Genomic DNA, 18,902 nt, shown 5'->3' on the forward strand with positions numbered 1-18,902 from the left:
TTTTGTAGTAGAGTAAAGGGTGATAGGCAAGTTTCTCCTTTTATAAGACACTCAATATTTTAATTTTAAATCACTTTCTTTTCTTTAAGACTTGCCAACAATTCCTAAAGATCAATTTCAAGCAATCATGCTTAGACACTACTTAATTAGCAATTACTTTTAGTGTTTAGACCTTGGCCACAATACTGTGAACTTTGTTTCAGTTTAGACTCTTCTTCTTTCCAGCTAAGCTTACATTTCAATGACTCACCATTTTCCCCAGTCTTTCCCCACTTCAATAAAGCACATCCATCCTATTATTATAGTCCTGATCCACTATTTGCCATGCTGGTTTATTGCTATGAAACAGTCTGATCTTTAGAAAAGCAGAATTTTTTATTTCACTTCAGGTGTATCTAGACTAAGTTTTAATCAAGAATGTCCATGTTGAGCAAAAAATGCCTTTTTTTTCCCTTTAAAGATACACACTGCTTTCTCCAGAGGCTCTTTTAACTATGTAGTATTAATTTCTTTAAGACATATCAATGTATCTGAGCATCACAGGAATAAAATGTGTGCAACCTTCAAGCATTCCCTTCGCTTTTCATACATATCCAGCTTTCAAATCTAGGACACTTAAATTAGATATCTGGGGTTCATTGTATTTTCTTTTTTAATATCCACTAGTCTATTCTCTATCATTTTTCTTCTACAGGTACAAAAGGAAATTAGGTAAGTGTATGAATAAAGGTTTTCTATATATATCCTCCGCTATGACCTTAAGATAGAAATTGCTGTGGGCAGTTTCCTCCATCAGAAGTCTACAGCAAGTCAGTCTTGCAAGTAAAGGGGATAAGAAAGGAAATAAGAGGAAGATAAGAAATTCAAGTAAAGACTTGCTTGAGAAATTGAATTTAACTTGGAAATAATTACATCACCCCTACACCTTACAAATAATAATTTGGCATGCACAGGGATTGGAAATAGAAATCTGACAATAAAGTAAGATGTAAAGATAGAACACAAGATTTGAAAGCCTGTAACTTTTATGCAAAATTATTTTCCAAAAGCAGGGCCAAGCCGGCTATCTAGTTCAGTACACACAGTACAGCTACACAGGTCAGCCTGTGGGAGCTATGTTCTTTCAACAGCTCCTCCCAGAACATAACTCCAAGCTCTCCCGACAGCTGTGTCTACCCCTTTCAAAAACAGACTTTGGAACCAAAACCTTCATAGTCAACAAGATGAGAACTGCTTCTTTGATATTATGACTGGATTATTTTGTGGACCCTTCCCGTCAGCAGGCTGCAAAACCCTGCAGAGAAATGCTAATTGAGCCCTGCTGACTCTCTGTGTCATCTTGGAGCTTCTTAACTCCATTTTGGATACGGAAGCATCCCTATAGGGGGAGGAATCAGGTATTTGCTCACCTCACTACACATATCATTACACACTTTTGTGGGCACAGTCACTGTCAAGGTTCCTTCCCCACTCTGAACTCTAGGGTACAGATGTGGTGACCTGCATGAAAGACCCCTAAGCTTATTCTTACCAGCTTAGGTTAAAAACTTCCCCAAGGTACAAACTTTGCCTTGTCCTTGAACCCTATGCTGCCACCACCAAGTGTGTTAAACAAAGAACATGGAAAGAGCCCACTTGGAGACGTCTTCCCCCAAAATATCCCCCCAAGCCCTACACCCCCTTTCCTGGGGAAGGCTTGACAAAAATCCTCACCAATTTGTACAGGTGAACACAGACCCAAACCCTTGGATCTTAAGAAAAATGAAAAATCAATCAGGTTCTTAAAAGAAGAATTTTAATTCAAGAAAAGATAAAAGAATCACCTCTGTAAAATCAGGATGGTAAATACCTTACAGGGTAATCAGATTCAAAACATAGAGAATCCCTCTAGGCAAAACCTTAAGTTACAAAAAGACTCAAAAACAGGAATATACATTCCCTCCAGCACATCTTATTTTACCAGCCATTAAACAAAAGAAAATCTAACGCATTTTCTAGCTAGATTACTTACTAACTTAACAGGAGTTGGAAGGCTTGCATTTCTGATCTGTTCCCGGCAAAAACATCACACAGACAGACAGACCCCTTTGTTCCCCCCTCCCTCCAGATTTGAAAGTATCTTGTCCCCTCATTGGTCATTTTGGGTAAGGTGCCAGCCAGGTTACCTTAGCTTCTTAACTCTTTACAGGTGAAAGGGTCTTGCCTCTGGCCAGGAGGGATATTATAGCACTGTATACAGAACAGTGGTACACTTCCCTTTATATTTATGACAGTCACTTTGGAAAATTAGGCCACACTGTGCATCCGTGAGAAATGTGGAGCATTCAGCAAATTTGGATTACCACTCTAGTAACTCTATTAGAAGGTTTCAGAAGGCAGGGCGTTGGAGCGGAGCCTGCGGAGCAGCTCTGGAGCAGTGGAGCTGCAGGTTTTTGCCTGGAGCTGGAGCAGAGCCGGGGCACAGCTCCAAAGCCCTGTCAGAAGGCTTCAGTTACAGATGAATACAGAAATGCATGGATGAATTCAGGAAGTGAACAAGGGCAATGACATGCTGTATTATCTAGCCATAGACAAAGTCACTCTCAGAAGTTCTACCTTTGGAATCTGTTTAATATCCATTCTGGAAATAGTTATAGGGCCTAATTTTGTGCAGTGCTCAGAGCCATCAACTTCCATTAAAGTCAAGAGAATTGAGAATACTTAATACTTCTCATGAGATGATCAGCTTCTTGCAAAACGGAGCCTGTTTATGTGGGGAAAAAAATCTGGCATGCACATGTACACTGTGTGTGGTAACATTTAATTAAGGTTGCTGTATATATTTATATATTTTGACTATGTATCCTAGCTTGCTTATGCATTCAAAATAAATATTCACCCACAAAACATTTGGAGACTTTAAATAATTCCTTGCTGGCAGGGTGCACTAATGAGACAGATTAAAGAAGATTGACCTTAGTTCTAATTGGGCTTCAAAATGAAGCTTTTTACATATTTTCTTTGAAAGCTTGCTATGACTAATTCTAGTTCAAAGCTTGCTAAGCAATACATACTAACAATTACCAGTGGCAAAGATTACATTAAATGGATAACTGCTGGTTTAACCATCAGTTATTAAAATCTGGTAGTGTTGCATTTAGAGAAGTGATACTAGCTGGCATGGATTGTTTCAAGAAGCAACTTTATTCTACAAACACTACATGCAGCAAAGTCCAAAAGAAAGTAAAACTCTGTCTCAGTATTGTTTCTTATTTGCACAAACCAGCCCAGATTTCCATTGCTTCCCAATTAGCAGTGGGTGCCATGCAACCCTTGTAGAGCTCCTCTACCTGGACACTCACCAAGCTGCTGTGTTTGGGGCCCAATATGCTAGACTCAAATGCTCTTAAGTTTCCCTTGGTCTGAGTAGGCTGCAGCACTGTCTCTTTCCTTGGCCTCTCAGGCATACTTCCTGAGTACAGGCTCTGTCTGCGACTCCTTAATGGAGCTGGGACCCCAGAGCGCAGCTGCCCTAGGCCTCCACGGCCAGCGCTAACTCCCCAGAATCTTAATCACACCCTTTCCTGGAGCTCCAACCTCCTGGGGACTCTGGATTACAGTTCCCTTCTTTAGGGACACATGATCATGAAAGCAAACAGAGGCTATGAAAGAGTTAAAGAAAAAAAAATCACACTTTCCTTAGCCAACACAAGAAATATACAGATCTAGAGAAAACAATAATGCATCTATCTGCATTTCCTTGCCTCACTTTCCTCATTACTCTTCGGAGTTCCTTCGACTGAGGTCATAGACTTCTCCCTCTCACCCCTGTAGTCAGTGCCCTTCCATAATCTCCCTCTAAAAATGGCAAGACCCACTCTTTCATAGCCTCCAGTTCTCTTTGTGGGTTAGCCCCCGATCAGCCTCATGAGATGAGTAAAGTTTCCCCCAGAGGTGGGTGCCTAAACCATGACACTACAGAATCATTCTCACGCTAGTCCAGTGACTGGATAAATAGTTAAGTAGTCACTGGGCCAGTGTGAGAATGATTCTGTAGTCTAGTGATTAGGGCATCCTAATGGGAAGTGGCTCCATGCCCCCTGCTCCAATCATACTTTCATTAGTTATCAACAATGAAACAGCTTCAATAGGGGAGAGTGGGAGCCCCCACAACAGAATATCCCCCAGCTCAGTGGTTAGGGCACGCTCCTGAGAGGTGGAAGACCTCTGTTCAAATCCTTTCTACCCCCCCTATGGCTGTTTGGGTGGAGGGAGGCAGGTAACTTGCTCATTCCCTCAAGAAGTGACTTACAGGGCTATGCCACCTGACTCCAGGCACTGGGTTCCTGTTCTTGGATCACAAGCTGTGATAAATGCTTGCCTGCCAGCTGGCCTTAGGCACCTATTTCCATGAAAGGGGCAGGATTTAGCCCACACCTCTCTTGTTTGCATCTCTCATTGGTTAGCAGAGGTGGTGCCACGCTTTCAGGCTAGCTTTTGGGGAATGCATTCTAAGGCACCTCTCTCTCCTCATTCATTGCAAAGGGAGCCTGCGTGCTTCACTCAGCTTTGTAGATTACACTGTTCTTCCTGTGATTTTCTAGGTGCCTAAAACTTAGGCTCTGTGAGAGTCAGCATTGCAACACCTAAATCCTTCCCTGGATTCTGTCCCCCCTTCCCAGAGTTCACACTTGAAAGACTGGTTTACTTTTGGCGGTAGGCAACTTTTGTCCAAGCGTGCTCCAGCTGAGTGGATGATCAGACTTTAACAACCCTCTATTGTTAGCCCTGTGCCAGGTGCAAGAATTTCTCCTGTCACCTTCTGTGGGTTTTCTTTCAGACGAAAGACAGTAAGCTAGGTACACACGCTCCACTTTCAAAATGGAGTTTGCAGTCTGACAGAGACCGAGCCCCCCGCTATCTACGAGAATTCATACACTGTGCATACATTACCCAAATCATTGCACCCACCTGTTCCCATTAAGTACTGGGTGCACCTTAGAGAAGGAGCCATTTGAGAGTTGTCTGTGGCTTCAGACCTAATTATGGTCCAAAACTGCGAGTTAATTAGATCTCATAAGAGATCATTAGAGTAGAGCTCTAGCCATACCCTCTGTAGTGGCACAGGAAGTAATTATGGCATAGAACCAACGCCTCTCTCTCTCTTCCACCAACACCTGGGAGAGTTCCCAGCTCACTGATTATCCAGAGCATGGGCTAAGACTCTAATCTAGTATATTTATAGACTTCACAAATATTCTTTCCTTTGTAGAGATATGCAAATTTGTGTGTGTGTTTTGTTTAAGCCATTTCCTGTAAATCCTTCGACTTTTGTTTTAGTTTGCATGTGATCCCACTTGGGTTGTGCAATCAATCCCCAGAGAGTTCAGTTCATATGAACGAGAGGGGTGATGGCTTTGCTCACAGCAACTGGCTGTCAGCCAGTTCCCTCAAGTTAGAGTTTCACACAGATGAAAAATTCCCTCTTACCTGTCTCCAACACAGTCCCTCCACTCCTGCCCTTACCACTTCACCTTCAAGTGCCTTCAGGAGGCAAGTCTATACACCTGGGGTTGAATGTCTTCTCTGTTTCTCAGAGGGTTGTTGGGTGGTACTGAGTTGATGTTTCCTCAGTTAGGATCTTTCCTGGGCTGCTCACTCCCCATTTACAAGTTTTAAGGGGACATGTGCCTGCCTTCTAAATAGGCAACTAAGGAAGGAAAAACTCCAGCCCTACTGCCATATTGTACTAAACTAGTAGAACAAATGCTCCATATTCCCTAACATGGTAGCCAGAGACAGTGTCGAGATCACTCATAAAGGCAAGGAATTATATGGTTTTTCTCCATTGTGCAATTACTCAGGAGCCCAGGGTATTTCTTGATACCTATTTAGTAGCTTCCCTACATCCACCCCCCTCTGTGACAAGCACTACTTGCTCCCACTGATACCCCTGTAAGATTTTGCAGAGAAGTGGAACCATAACGGGTGACGTGCTCTGCTGTTACGGGTGTTGGACTCCTGGATGCCACTGAAGAGTAGACCAAAAGGCATCAGATCCTGAAGAACTACACAGAAGACTTCTGGAGTTCTTCCCTGCATCTGTTACACCTAAATCATCTTATTTCTGAGGATCAAGGTGAAGTTAATAAGTCACCAGGACTCACTTAGCATTTCCCAGCAAGATCAGAACCTAGTAGCTGGCAGATTCAGAGGAGGCTGCTGCTAACCAGTTACAGAATTCTTGATAGGTTTCAGAGTAGCAGCCGTGTTAGTCTGTATTCGCAAAAAGAACAGGAGTACTTGTGGCACCTTAGAGACTAACCAATTTATTTGAGCATAAGCTTTAGTGAGCTACAGCTCACTTCATCGGATGCATCCATCATTCTTGATGAAAAGGAATCAGTGAGATTTTAGCCAGAAGGCATTATTTTCTACTCAGAGAACATATGGTATGAAGAACCATACTTAGTAATATATATAGACTGATAAATATAAAGATGATGAAAGCTAGTGCACTTGTTAGTGTTCACAGTGCATGGGATAGTTTTCTTGATGCTTTGGACAGGTAGTATTTGGATGCAATGTTCATTAGCTTTGGATTTTTATTGTGATGATCTAATATAGGGTTTTGCATGGGATTCCAGTAATTGAAAGTATGCAGTACACATGGATGAGATTGCTACATTTCTGAGATTAACAAATCTGAGAACGTTTGTAGTCCTAGGCAATTCACAAAGGTGTTTCACTTATAAATGACCTTATCCGTGAACAAAAGCAGATTACTTGGGAGACATTCAGATAAAAAAAAAATATAGTAGGAATCTAATGTGTTACAAGTCCAACACCAGCCACTGTCCTTTAGTTTTACAGTGTTCGCATGAAAGGAACATCTTTTATGCAGTTTTGTAGCTGTGTTAGTACCAGGATATTAAAGTGGGTGAGGTAACAGCTTTTATTGGACCAACTTCTATAGGTGAGAGAGACAAGCTCAAAACAGAACTCTTCTTCAGGTCTGGCTGATGGATTAATCACAATTTGTACACTATTCAAAAAACTTTAATCATATTGTAACAAATCCATGACAACACATCATGGTTGTCACTTCACAGCTGCATACCATATCTACTTAGAATTTCATAGTATCAACAGGGATCCATCCCAGATCTTCCAGGTTCAGATCATCTCTTGCATCACTTGAGAACTACTTTTAAGGCTAGATCTTGTAACTGGATCTGCCTGGGCACACTATTACCTTGGCTGAGCCTCGTGGACTTTTATGGGGCTCTGAGTGGTCTCAGAGGTATGCCTGTGAGTTATAACTTGTAGAATCACAGCCTTTGTTGTAAACACAGTTATGCGCTTCTGGTTTTATCCAAAAGGAACAGTGATGTGTGTACAAATTACACACACAATTGTCTGCAGAGTGTATTCCCAGGAAAAACAAAACAAAAAAGGTAGTTTTCAGTGCTCACCAGTATGTTTGGGTGAGTATACAACTAGAACTTTGCATAAATAAAATAAAATAGATTAAAAGCTGAAACCAGGCACAGTTAATCTGGTTGCTATGCTCCCTGAAGGATAGGGGCTTTTGTTGAAGCTCCAGTGAAGCTGAGCTGATGTATGGTTTTGCATTGAAGTCATGGAAAATACAGTGCTTTTTAGGCATTTGTTAAACAAGCTAAAGTCAGAGCACATATAGAGAGGTGGAATCCTGTGACAAGACTGTGAGGTTTCCATGGACCCCTGCCTAGTTTAACAGAGGGTCTGCATGAATGGGTCTTTGCAATACTATTCTCAAATAAGTTGTTTTCCCAAACTCATGCCTGGTTGCCTCTGCCTTGTCATAAAAGTTTTCTTTTGTTATACACAGACTCAGTGCTTGGGAGTGGGGAAATATTGCTTCTTAGAGGAGCTGTGGGGTGGTGGCTAATTTTCCCAGATTACTAGGTGAGAGCTCCAGCTGGTTCTGCTTTGTATTGTTAAGAGGAACCCAGCCACTGTTGCTTCCATCTCCACTGGCAGAAGGATTACACAGGGAAGCTCCTCAGGATTCCAGACATATGGGGCCTTCCACTCTATTGCCAGCATCATGGGCAGGGAGATGAAGGAAATTGGGTAGTTAGTTGCGAAGGCTAAATCAGAACCTCAAGCAGTCATTTTTCTTGATAGCGTTTAAGGCTGGTCCTCGGAAAAGCCTTGATAAAATATGAAAGACTTCTCAAGAATGGAATAAAATGTCTCAGGTTAGCAAATTACCATCATATATCTGCAGAAAGCAGCAAGATACCCATTATCTAAACATAATTATCAATTTTCTTTTCTTTCTGAAAACAAAATTGCATGTCCAAACGTATGCATTTTTTTACTCTGTATTGAGCTGGGTCCATCTGTAATGTAATGTGGGTCCTATGTAATGTGTTGTATGCATTGAATACAGCCACCTAAAAACAATCATACTTCTTAGGCTTTTTCAAGATGTGGGTAGCGGATCATCTGTACCACCAGTGAGTACACTATGTTTACTGCTGTGGATTAGTTGGTAGTTTAACACTTCAAACTATCAACTTTGTAGGCATCATGTGACAAGCCCTAAACATTTGTTATAATTTATTCTTAAAGTTCCATTTGTTTGGAATGTTGCATGATAATCATTGAATATTTTCAGACTCTATGGTTAATCAATTATCTTCACCATCCAATTTTACAAGGACACAGATCTTTGGTTTGCATTGCAGATTTCTGAGAGATTGTGTTGTGCTTTATTCGGAGGCTTTGCTTTCTGTATAATATAAAGAAGTTATCTTGATTTAGGGCTTGATCTGAAGTTTGTGTCTCCCAGATCCACAGGGAGTGCCCTAGTCACTGGGCTAAAGGTTAAGGAAGGCATCACCAGCTCCTCGTTTCCTCAGTTTACAAATGCTGCCCGTGTCCTGAAAAATTATTTGTAGCCAAAATTAGTTGGCAAAATTGTGCAATATTCACAAATATTTTCAAGTCAACCAAAACGGAGGGGGTTTTGTGAATACACTATGCATCTGAAAAAGTTTGCCCAGCTCTATTTACTGCATTCTAATGCAGGGGTTCTCAAACTCGGGATTGGGTCCCCTCAGGAGGTTGTGAGGTTATTACATGGGGGGTTGCGAGCTGTCAGCCTCCACCCCAAACCCCGCTATGCCTCCAACATTTATAATGGTGTTAAATATATAAAAAAGTGTTTAATTTATAAAGGGGGGGGTCGCACTGAGAGGCTTGCTATGTGAAAGGGGTCACCAGTACAAAAGTTTGAGAACCACTACTCTAATGCATCTATTTACTACATTCTAATGCTTCTAGTTCGGAGATGGGGAGGCTCTGATATCACTTCAGTTCCCTGTTGCTTTCTTTTACTCTGTGTTGGTGGCAAAAGTTCACTTTGAGGACTGTGAATGGTCAGTCAAAAGCCTTTTAATTGTGAGCTTCGCTGAGGGGTAGATTGAAATTTTGAGCCTAAATAGCTTAGATGTGTAAGTCCCATTTACTGACAAATAGGCTCCTAAGTGCCTACAGCCCAGATTTTTAAAGCTATTTAGGTGTTGCTGCCCTCAGCCTTGCAACTCATAACTGATGTAGGAGCCTCAATTTCATTTTCAAAGGTGATTTAGGCACTTAAATCCCATTAACGGTCAATGGGATTTAGACTGCTAAGTAACTTAATCACCTTTGAAAATGAAATTGAGGCTCCTAAAATCAGTTAGGTGTAGCAAGGCTTAAGGCAGCAACATCTAAATACCTTTAAAAATCAGAGCCTAAGTCACTTCTAAAAAAAGGACGTAGCCATCTAAATCGCTTACGGCCAGATTTTCAAAAGCACTTAATTGCCTAACTCCCAATTAAAAGTTTGGGGCCCTGCAACTCTCAATGAACAACATCTAAATACCTTTACCTACCTGCGCCTGTGCCCATGACAAGTCTGATGTCTAAGTCATTCAGTTTTTCCAATTATATCAGCATAAAAATAAAAATCTAAGATTCCATTACTTTAAATGCTGTGAATTCTTTTAAGCCGCTTTTAAAACTCAAAACCACTGCATTTTTAAAGGTTGGCCCCAAAACTTTCAAAATGGATACTCACAAAACTGTTTCAGAGTATTCATCTTTGGGCAGAGAAACTAACATGATGAAATTGTAGGCCAAGCGTAATTTTGTTGGGAAGATATGGGCTCGAACAATTAAGGCCTGCACTGAACGTGCCTCTTCATTTGTAACTATAGAGCCACTGCCACAATGCTATAGTAATGGTTTGCAATGTTTACTCATATCTCTCTCAGACATGCAAGACAAAAGTAATAGAAAATGGCTATAAAGATTGCTGCAGTAATGCAGCATGTGCTATCTGACCTTTGTCAGCAATGCCAGAGGCTTTTTCATATGCTATTGCTAGTTGTCATTATTAACAGTGACCATGAATTTCTTTCTGTCATAGTAATCTGCCCACATGAGAGATGTTTCAGAGGGACTCCTACAGAGAAGGTCACTGGCTCTTGATCTCATCAAGCTGCTTTCTTCGTTATTGGAAAAGCCAGGGGAGAAGATCAGTAAATGACACCCTCAAGATTTTTAGGAACACTGGAAACTAGGTATTATTAGGCTTTCAGACCAGGAAATCAAATACAGTATTGATCAGGAGGACAGGGGATCTTCAAAGAGGGTTATTTTGTTCTCCCTTCCCATCATCTGGACAAATTAAGTTTTACAATGTCACACCAAATATTTTAAGTATTGATTTTTTTTTAAAATCTTTGCTTGACAGTTGAGGTGACTGAAAAGATTCAGTATGAGGGCCAAATGAGGAGAAGGGTTAGGTAGGTAACATTGGACAGTGTCTAATTGGTAATGCATTCATCACGTACAAATAGGCTATAAGAAAGATGGGTATTAACACATTTGTTTATTGGTATTTAGTAGTTTGCTTCAGATACGCTGCTTAGCAGTTGCAGAGCACATCACAAGCACTGCTTTGTCATTACAAATGCAATGTGGCCTGTCCACTTAAGGTAAAAAACCACCCTTTTATATAGATGTGGCAGGAGCTCCCTCTACTGAAAATGTTTCAGTCTACGGAGACTTCTGGCTCTGGCAAATGTAATCTTATCCAGACGCATTTGAAACAGGTACACATTTAAAATGGGTCTTTCCTGCATTTTCAGAATAGCATTAGTAATAATTAAAAGGGTGTTACATTAATTTACTATTAGTGCAGTAGTCTAAACTGTAGACTTTGTTTTTTACCATTAGACCTTTCAGAAAACAAATATGATAGCTAGGAGAAATGGCTCTCAAAGTTATCAGTGTTTTTGTATTTCAAATATTTTGCATTATGGAGGCCAAACTTTTATCTTAAATGCACACAACACAATGGGATCTGGATAGGTATACAACTGGTCCAAATTCAGCCTTTCAGTAAAAAATATATATATATATATCAGCTGTGCTAAGAATCCTTATGAAAGCTTATGTCCAAATAAATTTGTTAGTCTCTAAGGTGCCACAAGGACTCCTCATTGTTTTTGCAGGTACAGACTAACACGGCTACCACTCTGAAACCTGTGGATATTTGCGGTCATGTGTTTACTCACAGATGCCCTCCGCAGGTGATTAACGTTGTTGCATGTTCTAGAAAAAGGACGCCTAGTCTTACTTTGTAGTTATAGACGGTCCTTGTTTAATAGGTTGTGATGTATTGGAGATGGTTGTTATAGCTAGGTTCATAAACCATTTTTAATTAAGGCACCACAGCCCAACTTCATTTGTGTACCTGAGGCTGGACGGGATGATGTTTAGACTTTTGTTAGTTCAGCTCTTTCCAGTCAGATATTCAGTTCACCCATCATGAACTGAGAAAGGCGGTGTAGCTATGAACTGGACTGTAGGACCGCATAGATCCCACACTGTATTTCCCTACTGTTTTCATCCTGTGTTAGAAATTTATGATGAAGCTACATTTGAGATACAGTATCTCTATTGGAGAACAGGATGCTGCTGTACCTTAGAGCTCCTAAGCCACTTTTTAAGTTTTCTGGGTTGAGTTAGACTCCCATGGTGGCCATAAAGAGCAAGGAGTACTGCAAATAAATTATATTTATTTATGGAGGATTTAAGGTGTCTGTAAAGCATCTACATAGCACAATTAAGCAGATAAGATCCCTGCCACAATTAAGCAGACAAGTTTTGGGGTAGCCATAATCTTCAGAAATGTGCCATGGGAACTTTAACATTCATAAGCAGGTACAGAATTGGAGGGTGAAAATTCTGGTTGCATTGAAGTCAATAACATAACCCTCATTGACTTCAGTAGGGTCAGGATTTTACCATTGGATTTTGAGAGCTTATTAGTTATATTAGAGGCTGATATAAAGACAGTTGCTTTTGATGATCATGAGGATGATCACGACAATATTTAATTTAAAGGATGGAAAAGTGAAAATTACAACTTTCCACACTTTGGACCTCTTCATTGCATCAGTACTATCCTATTATCTTCAATGAAGTTGAAAAGATGTGAGGGTAGAATTTGTCCTTCTATCTGCACACACTTTTTTAAAGTATAGGTCAGCTAAGCCACATGTATATACATTTTAATGCTGTATGCCTTTGGGTAGAACTCTGGGCTATAATCTAGAGATTGTAGGGGCGGGGAGCCTAGTTAAATAGACTGACACTCCAGCGCTGATAGTCAGCATGGGGCTTCACGCTATTCAAAACAGGTCACATGTTTCTTTCAAGAAAACTGTCTCAAACAATCATATTTAAATATTCATTCAAATCTAGTCTTATTGCCCATCTGCTCCATGCATTTCTAGATGCTTCATGGTTAAAATATGATATTTTTATTTTAAAATATGTAATTGAGGTAAGAGTGGTATCAGCATCTTTAGAAAAGTTTTATTAAATTGCGGATATGTATATTGCAAAAGGAATGTGTTCAGGGATGGTTTATCCACAAGGAAATCTGACTTAATTTTTTTTTAAATGTGGTAACATTTTAATATTTACGCTCAAGCCTACTGTACAGCTTAACCGCAGATTTCCTGCTTGAAATGCGGGAATTACTGTACTCAGTAAAATACTACTGAGTGACTAGATTACAGTATCTTAACAATTAATAAGCATTAATTCAGCCTCAAAACATCCTGAGAGATAGGGTTTAATAAGAAGCATTAGCTCCACTCTTCACAGATAGCTGAAATAAGAGACAGGGAAGTTAGATTATTGGCCCCAGCCCATGGAGCAAGTCACTGGCAGAACCAGGAATAGAATTTGGAATCCTAGCTCCTAGTCCTGTGCCCTTACCATTAGACTGCACTTTCCTTCATATTCCCCCCTGTTGTAGCCAAAGGTATAGTCAAGATAGAGACGTCTGATATAAGCATTGATTAATGCTGTATCGCAAGGCCTGCAGGTCTGAGGCCTGTAAGACATTTAGCTTAGCCAAACAAAGCCTCAGGCCTAGAGCTAGGCTGACATGAGTAACCACGGGATGAGTGACCCTCTGTCACAAGAAGAAACAATTAAACTAATAGATGTGTTAACTGCTGACATGTTACTCTAAGGCTGGTTAGAGTATTTGGGGGATTTTTGCAGATATAGGGTGTCAGCAATGTGATAACTGCAAGTTATGGTGATTGAGTGATGTACATGTTAATGAATATAAGGGGAACTAATAAGTTAGCCTGTGAAAATGGGGCACCCCAAATTTAGTGGGATGTGGAAGTATAGATAAGGAAATGGGCCTCAGCACAACACATTATGAAAGCTGTATCCCAGCCGGCATGACTTCGAAGACACCAGGACGACACCTACTGGTGATTATGGTAACCGTGATGATGATGAGGAAGATAATGACTGACACTCTGAGGTTCCCTAGCAGGAGGTGTGAGTGATGCCAGCCATAGCACAAAATGTTTAGTCCTATCTCCATATCTGCTGTTTTATTTCTGTGTCTGTGGGATTGTTTATCTGCCTAGAAGATTTGTTAATAAAGGGACTTGTGATAAATTGCAGTTGTTTCTTCTGTGCTGCTGGGGTCTCTCATTCTAATGATACTGGAAATAATCTTTGATACTGGAGCTGCTCTGGGAACCCATTATCGATCCCACTGTGGTCTAAGAGATTAATCAGTACCAATAATCAGTGCACCAACCTATCAATTAGGCAACACTATAATGTTGAATTCTGACTTCAGACATACATGCGTATCTTCCCTTGTGTTTGACAGGAGTTGTGTATGCTAATCAAAGGAAAGAAATATAGCCCACCATCAATAGTCTGAGATTTTTGTTTCAAAGACTACACTGTAATGCTAAATCACTTGGAAAATCTTTTTTGAAATGTATCATTTTGTGGTTAACTACTGAGTATGTATCACCAGGTTACTATTTAAGATGCAGGGATTAATGGCCTGACTCTTTACTTACATTGGTGAGCAGTTACTCAGAAAAGTAATCTTGCTGAAGTCCCTCACAGAAGTAGCTGAACTCACAGAAATAGCTGTTCACCAGCTGAGTAAAGGTTGCATAATAAATCCATGAAACAGCAGATTATTGCAGAGGTAAACTGACTTTAATCCACATTACTTTTAAAAACTATTACATTCCTTAGCAATCCTGTTATTTCTGTCCCAAGGGTAAACAATTACAGTCTCACAATGTATTGTCAATTGTGCAATTCACACAAATGCTGGGGTGTACTTTTTCCAGAGCCGAAAAGAAGAAATTCAGAAAGCAAACCCAGTGCCCATCACAACAGAAAGATCAGACAAAAAGATGGCTCTACTGGGTCTGGTTGCTAGATTTTAACACCGCACAAAAGTAATAAATGATCAAATATTACATCATAATATGTAACCCGATCACCTTTTGGATCCAGTAATCAAATGTTTCTGATAATTGTTTCAAAGGTATGCTTAAAGAAACCATAACAGTGTCACTGTTTCTTTCCTTTGGGATAGAACAATACTGTAACAGCATTAGTGATTTGCTAGGAGCATCCTTCTCATCTTTTCATTTTTCAAGGGTAATTTACCAGCCAAGAACAATGACAAACTTGTATTCGCTTCGCCAAAAGATTCTAAATAATCGTATTTACTCTGATACAGTATCTTCAAAAAATGCTGCAGTTGTTGGGATTTTTTTTTAATAGAGTTTCAGTATGTTTTCCTTTTGTCACTTCATCAAATATGTATTGTCAATTAGTATCTCTAGCTCCTCTATATCTGACTCCCCTGCCTTTCTGTAGAGCTTTCATGCATTGTTCGGGTGATGTCAAGTAGGTAAGGAATTCTCTGAATTGCCCAAATAATAAATGGGAGAATTTTATAATAACAGAACAAAACTGATTGAAATAGTGGAACTGATGATAGGCAAGGGGAATAAAAGGCTTGTATTGTGAGACTTGTCTCCTCTTAAGATTTGTCTACCCTAAGAATATTTGTGTTTGTTTTTTAGCCCTAGAACTTCAGCATCCATGCTATCAATGCTGTAAACTATAGTATAGGCTAGGCATAGGTGGTAAAACCACCTATGCATGAAGGCCTGCTATAGTTTACATCCGTGAAAAATGTTAACATGTTTTCCCAGTGTAGATGGACCTTTGAAATGAAGTCCCACTCCATCATAATTGTCTTGAAATGCAGCTGCAGTGATCAGTACCTGGCAGATATGAAGTTCTTCATTCCAAGTGGAGTAGCATCTCCCTGGAGACAGATCAGATGAAGAAGAGGAAGAGAAGATAAACTGTCACTAACTCATGCTGGAAGGAGTCTCTGGCTCTCCATATTACAGTGAAGAGGACTCTATGCAGTAGCAGCATCTCTAACGTGACTGCAGGCCAGTGCTAAAATGCTTCTTACTCCCTCTCCTTCTTACTCCCTATTTGAAGAGGAGTCCTGCAGCTAGATCTATCTGTAGACACAGAAGTGAAAAAGAGAAAAAAAGAAGCAGTGTTCCCCCCCCCACCCAATACTGACCTTCTTCTGAAGAGGAAAGAAGCTGTGAAATGGTCCTTGCAAATGCAGTGATTGAAAGAAGTCTTGACACCTCTTCCTGAGGTGGGCAGAAGGGAACCATATTTGTCTGCTGCTCCACACTAGGGCAAGAGGAGTGGGCAGGACTTCCTACAGCACCAGCAGACATGTTTGTTATTGAGCCCTTACCTAACACCTTTCTGAAGTGCCTTATGTTGGGGACTGACAGGCTGTCATGTCCAGAGACCATCAAGATGATATTCCTGGCCTCAAGATGGATAGTTATGGGTCAATATCCCTGAGAGCATTGCAAGGTGAAGCATTCTGTAGTAGATTTTGTTTTTTGGAGGATCAGGTCCAGATCCTCCACTGGTATAATTCATTACATCACATCTCTGAAGTCAATGAAGCTAAGCCAATTTACATCAGCTGATAATCTGAATTTCCATTTCTCTAGAATCCTGTTTACTTCAGGTTTAAGCTGATTTAAAACAAAACAAAAAAAACCCCACAATACCTACTAGGTAACAAATTACTCACTGTACAGCATGTCTAAAGAACTATTAATGCCATCTCTGAACATTAAACTGTAACTGAAGTGAAACAAAAATGAAATGCTGCCAGATGGAAGCAAACACTGACATGTGATGTGAAACTGGCAAACTTTGCCAATTTCAAGATGGGATTAAAAACAATTACTTTCCTAATTTTAGCCATTGAATGCTGTTTGCTTACTAAAAGTGAAACAATGGGATAGCTCAGTACCTGATTTGTGTGTGCTATAATATGTTCAAGTGACAAAATTACCAATGCAGAATAAGAGGTCTAGTTAAGACCAAGGGGAAAATCTGACTCTTAGATTTTAAGGCTATAAGTTCTTCAGGGCAGGGATCATATCATTTTCTGCATGTTGTATAATTCTGCCCATACTGTCAATAATTAAACACTAAACTATGATGATTTGCCAGCTTTTTTTTTTTTTCAGATGCCTTTGGCAGAGTTCAACTGAACTTTCTTATGAGATATTTTAGAAATTTGTATACCACTCAATCTGATACCTGGCTCCAAGCACTGTTTCCAATGTTTGTAACCAGGAACTTCCCCTTTCAAAATATTACCAAAACTTATAATTATTGTCCTGCATATAACATTCTGAATTGTGCAGCGAAACAATGGAATCCCCTCCAGCTTTTCCATTGGCAAGCATTCTCTTAGAAATATTATGCCATGCTATTTATTGGTTCAAGGATGTTTTGCAGAGAATAGTAAAAGATGGTAAAAGTAGTGCAAGAAAATCAAAGTTTAGTCAAAAAATATGTTATCCAAATTCCATTTTCATTTTGTCAAATATCTCTACCTAGAACTGAACACATCTGCTATGCTTAATATATCATTAATGGCTTTTACTTGTCTTATTTTGCCCCTCCAAGGTACATTACAAGGCAAAGAGGGATTGCAGGCATTGGGGGGCAGTTGTCCAGATTCACTACAAAGCGGCATGATCTGATGTGACTAAGGACATGTTTTTAAAAAAATAACCATACTGTTAGATATCAAAAGGAAGAAAACATTGTTTAGAAGTGACTAGTTCTACAAACAAAATGTCTGTTGAGCCTCTTGAGTACCTGTGATTTAATTTGGGGTTTATTTAATTTTTTCCCGTCGCACAAAGTGGTTAATTTTAGAGAAGTCCCTTTAGAAAGATCAATTAGGTATCCTACAGAGTTTCCCTTAGAGAAACAATAAATGGTACAAAGGGAAACTACACTAGAAAGAGGAAAAAATTGCATATAAAAGAACCAATATTCATGTACTAACCACAAAGTAGAGGGGAGAAATTGCTAGGATGGATCTATTAGTAATAAGCTTTTCAGAAGAAAGAAAAGGAAAAATAAATCTAACAAGACTTTTCTGTATTATGTAAACTAACACTAAATTAGTGCAGTATTTCCAGTGTTTTTAAGGGATTATAATAATTTGGGAATAGCAATTTGACTTGGTCTGAAAAGTGGAATACAGAATAAAGAGTGGTCTGCTTCTAAATTATATACGTTAAGCAAGATAAACAAAACCATGAACCCTTTTGTCATTTGGAAAATCATCATTTGAATAAATTGATCAAATGTGGAAAATTGCTTAGAAAGTATTCTTTGTGATAAATACTTGTCCTGTAGAAATAAATAGATGCAAAGTACTACCATAAAATAAATACACACACACACCCCAAATTATTTTACATGTTGAATTTTGTAAGCAAATTCCTTGTCTAGTTGAATATTTCTGGTTGCACTTTGGCCTGCTCAGACCCAATCAAAACAAAACAGATATGTGAATCAGAGGCAGGTCTGTTGAAAGGGGACATTTAAAATTGTCCAACCCCTAGAACTTTCTTCTAAACCATTGAAATTCCACTGTCAGTCAGTAATGGATTCAGTATTTCTTGGATGCCACTTTAAACTCTGAAGAGTTGCTCCTCTACCCAATGAATAATGTCTCCTGTCCATCTTGAAATTGTTGTATTGCTGTATTGAATCCTATCAAAAATAAAAAAAAACTACACATTCTGACACCTTGAATACTGAATACAGATGCACATATATAGTCATTTAAGGTGAAGTACCATTTCTTGTGTCCTCTTTCTTTAATTTAAGAGAAAAAAAAAACCTGGGGGGAAAATATTTTTGAATGTTGTAGAATTAGCTCTTGAACAAATGTTTCAATCACTCCCTGTGTGTGAAATCAATGAGAAAGTAAATGAAGAGCTAAATCTAGATACATTGACCATTTAGCTTCTTAGACCATTGGCTTTCAAATCTTTCATTTGTTGAGAGTAAACTGTTCATGTAGTAACTACTGTAGTAGTATTTAAAAGGTGTTTTGCACATTTTTGAATGAAATATAGATACTCAATTGACAATTT

At 39.4% G+C, this 18,902-nt stretch overlaps 1 long non-coding RNA gene across 1 annotated transcript; it reads left to right on the forward strand.

Moving 5' to 3' along the window:
• The first annotated feature begins 8,017 nt into the window (after positions 1 to 8,017).
• On the forward strand, positions 8,018 to 15,940 carry LOC122462521. Its single transcript, XR_006285099.1, has 4 exons — positions 8,018 to 8,225; positions 10,445 to 10,598; positions 11,535 to 11,612; positions 15,602 to 15,940. It is a non-coding gene; the product is annotated as an uncharacterized LOC122462521 (long non-coding RNA).
• Positions 15,941 to 18,902: the final 2,962 nt, after the last annotated feature.

The sequence above is a fragment of the Chelonia mydas genome, chromosome 12 (assembly GCF_015237465.2).
Source record: "Chelonia mydas isolate rCheMyd1 chromosome 12, rCheMyd1.pri.v2, whole genome shotgun sequence".
NCBI lineage: Eukaryota > Metazoa > Chordata > Testudines > Cheloniidae > Chelonia > Chelonia mydas.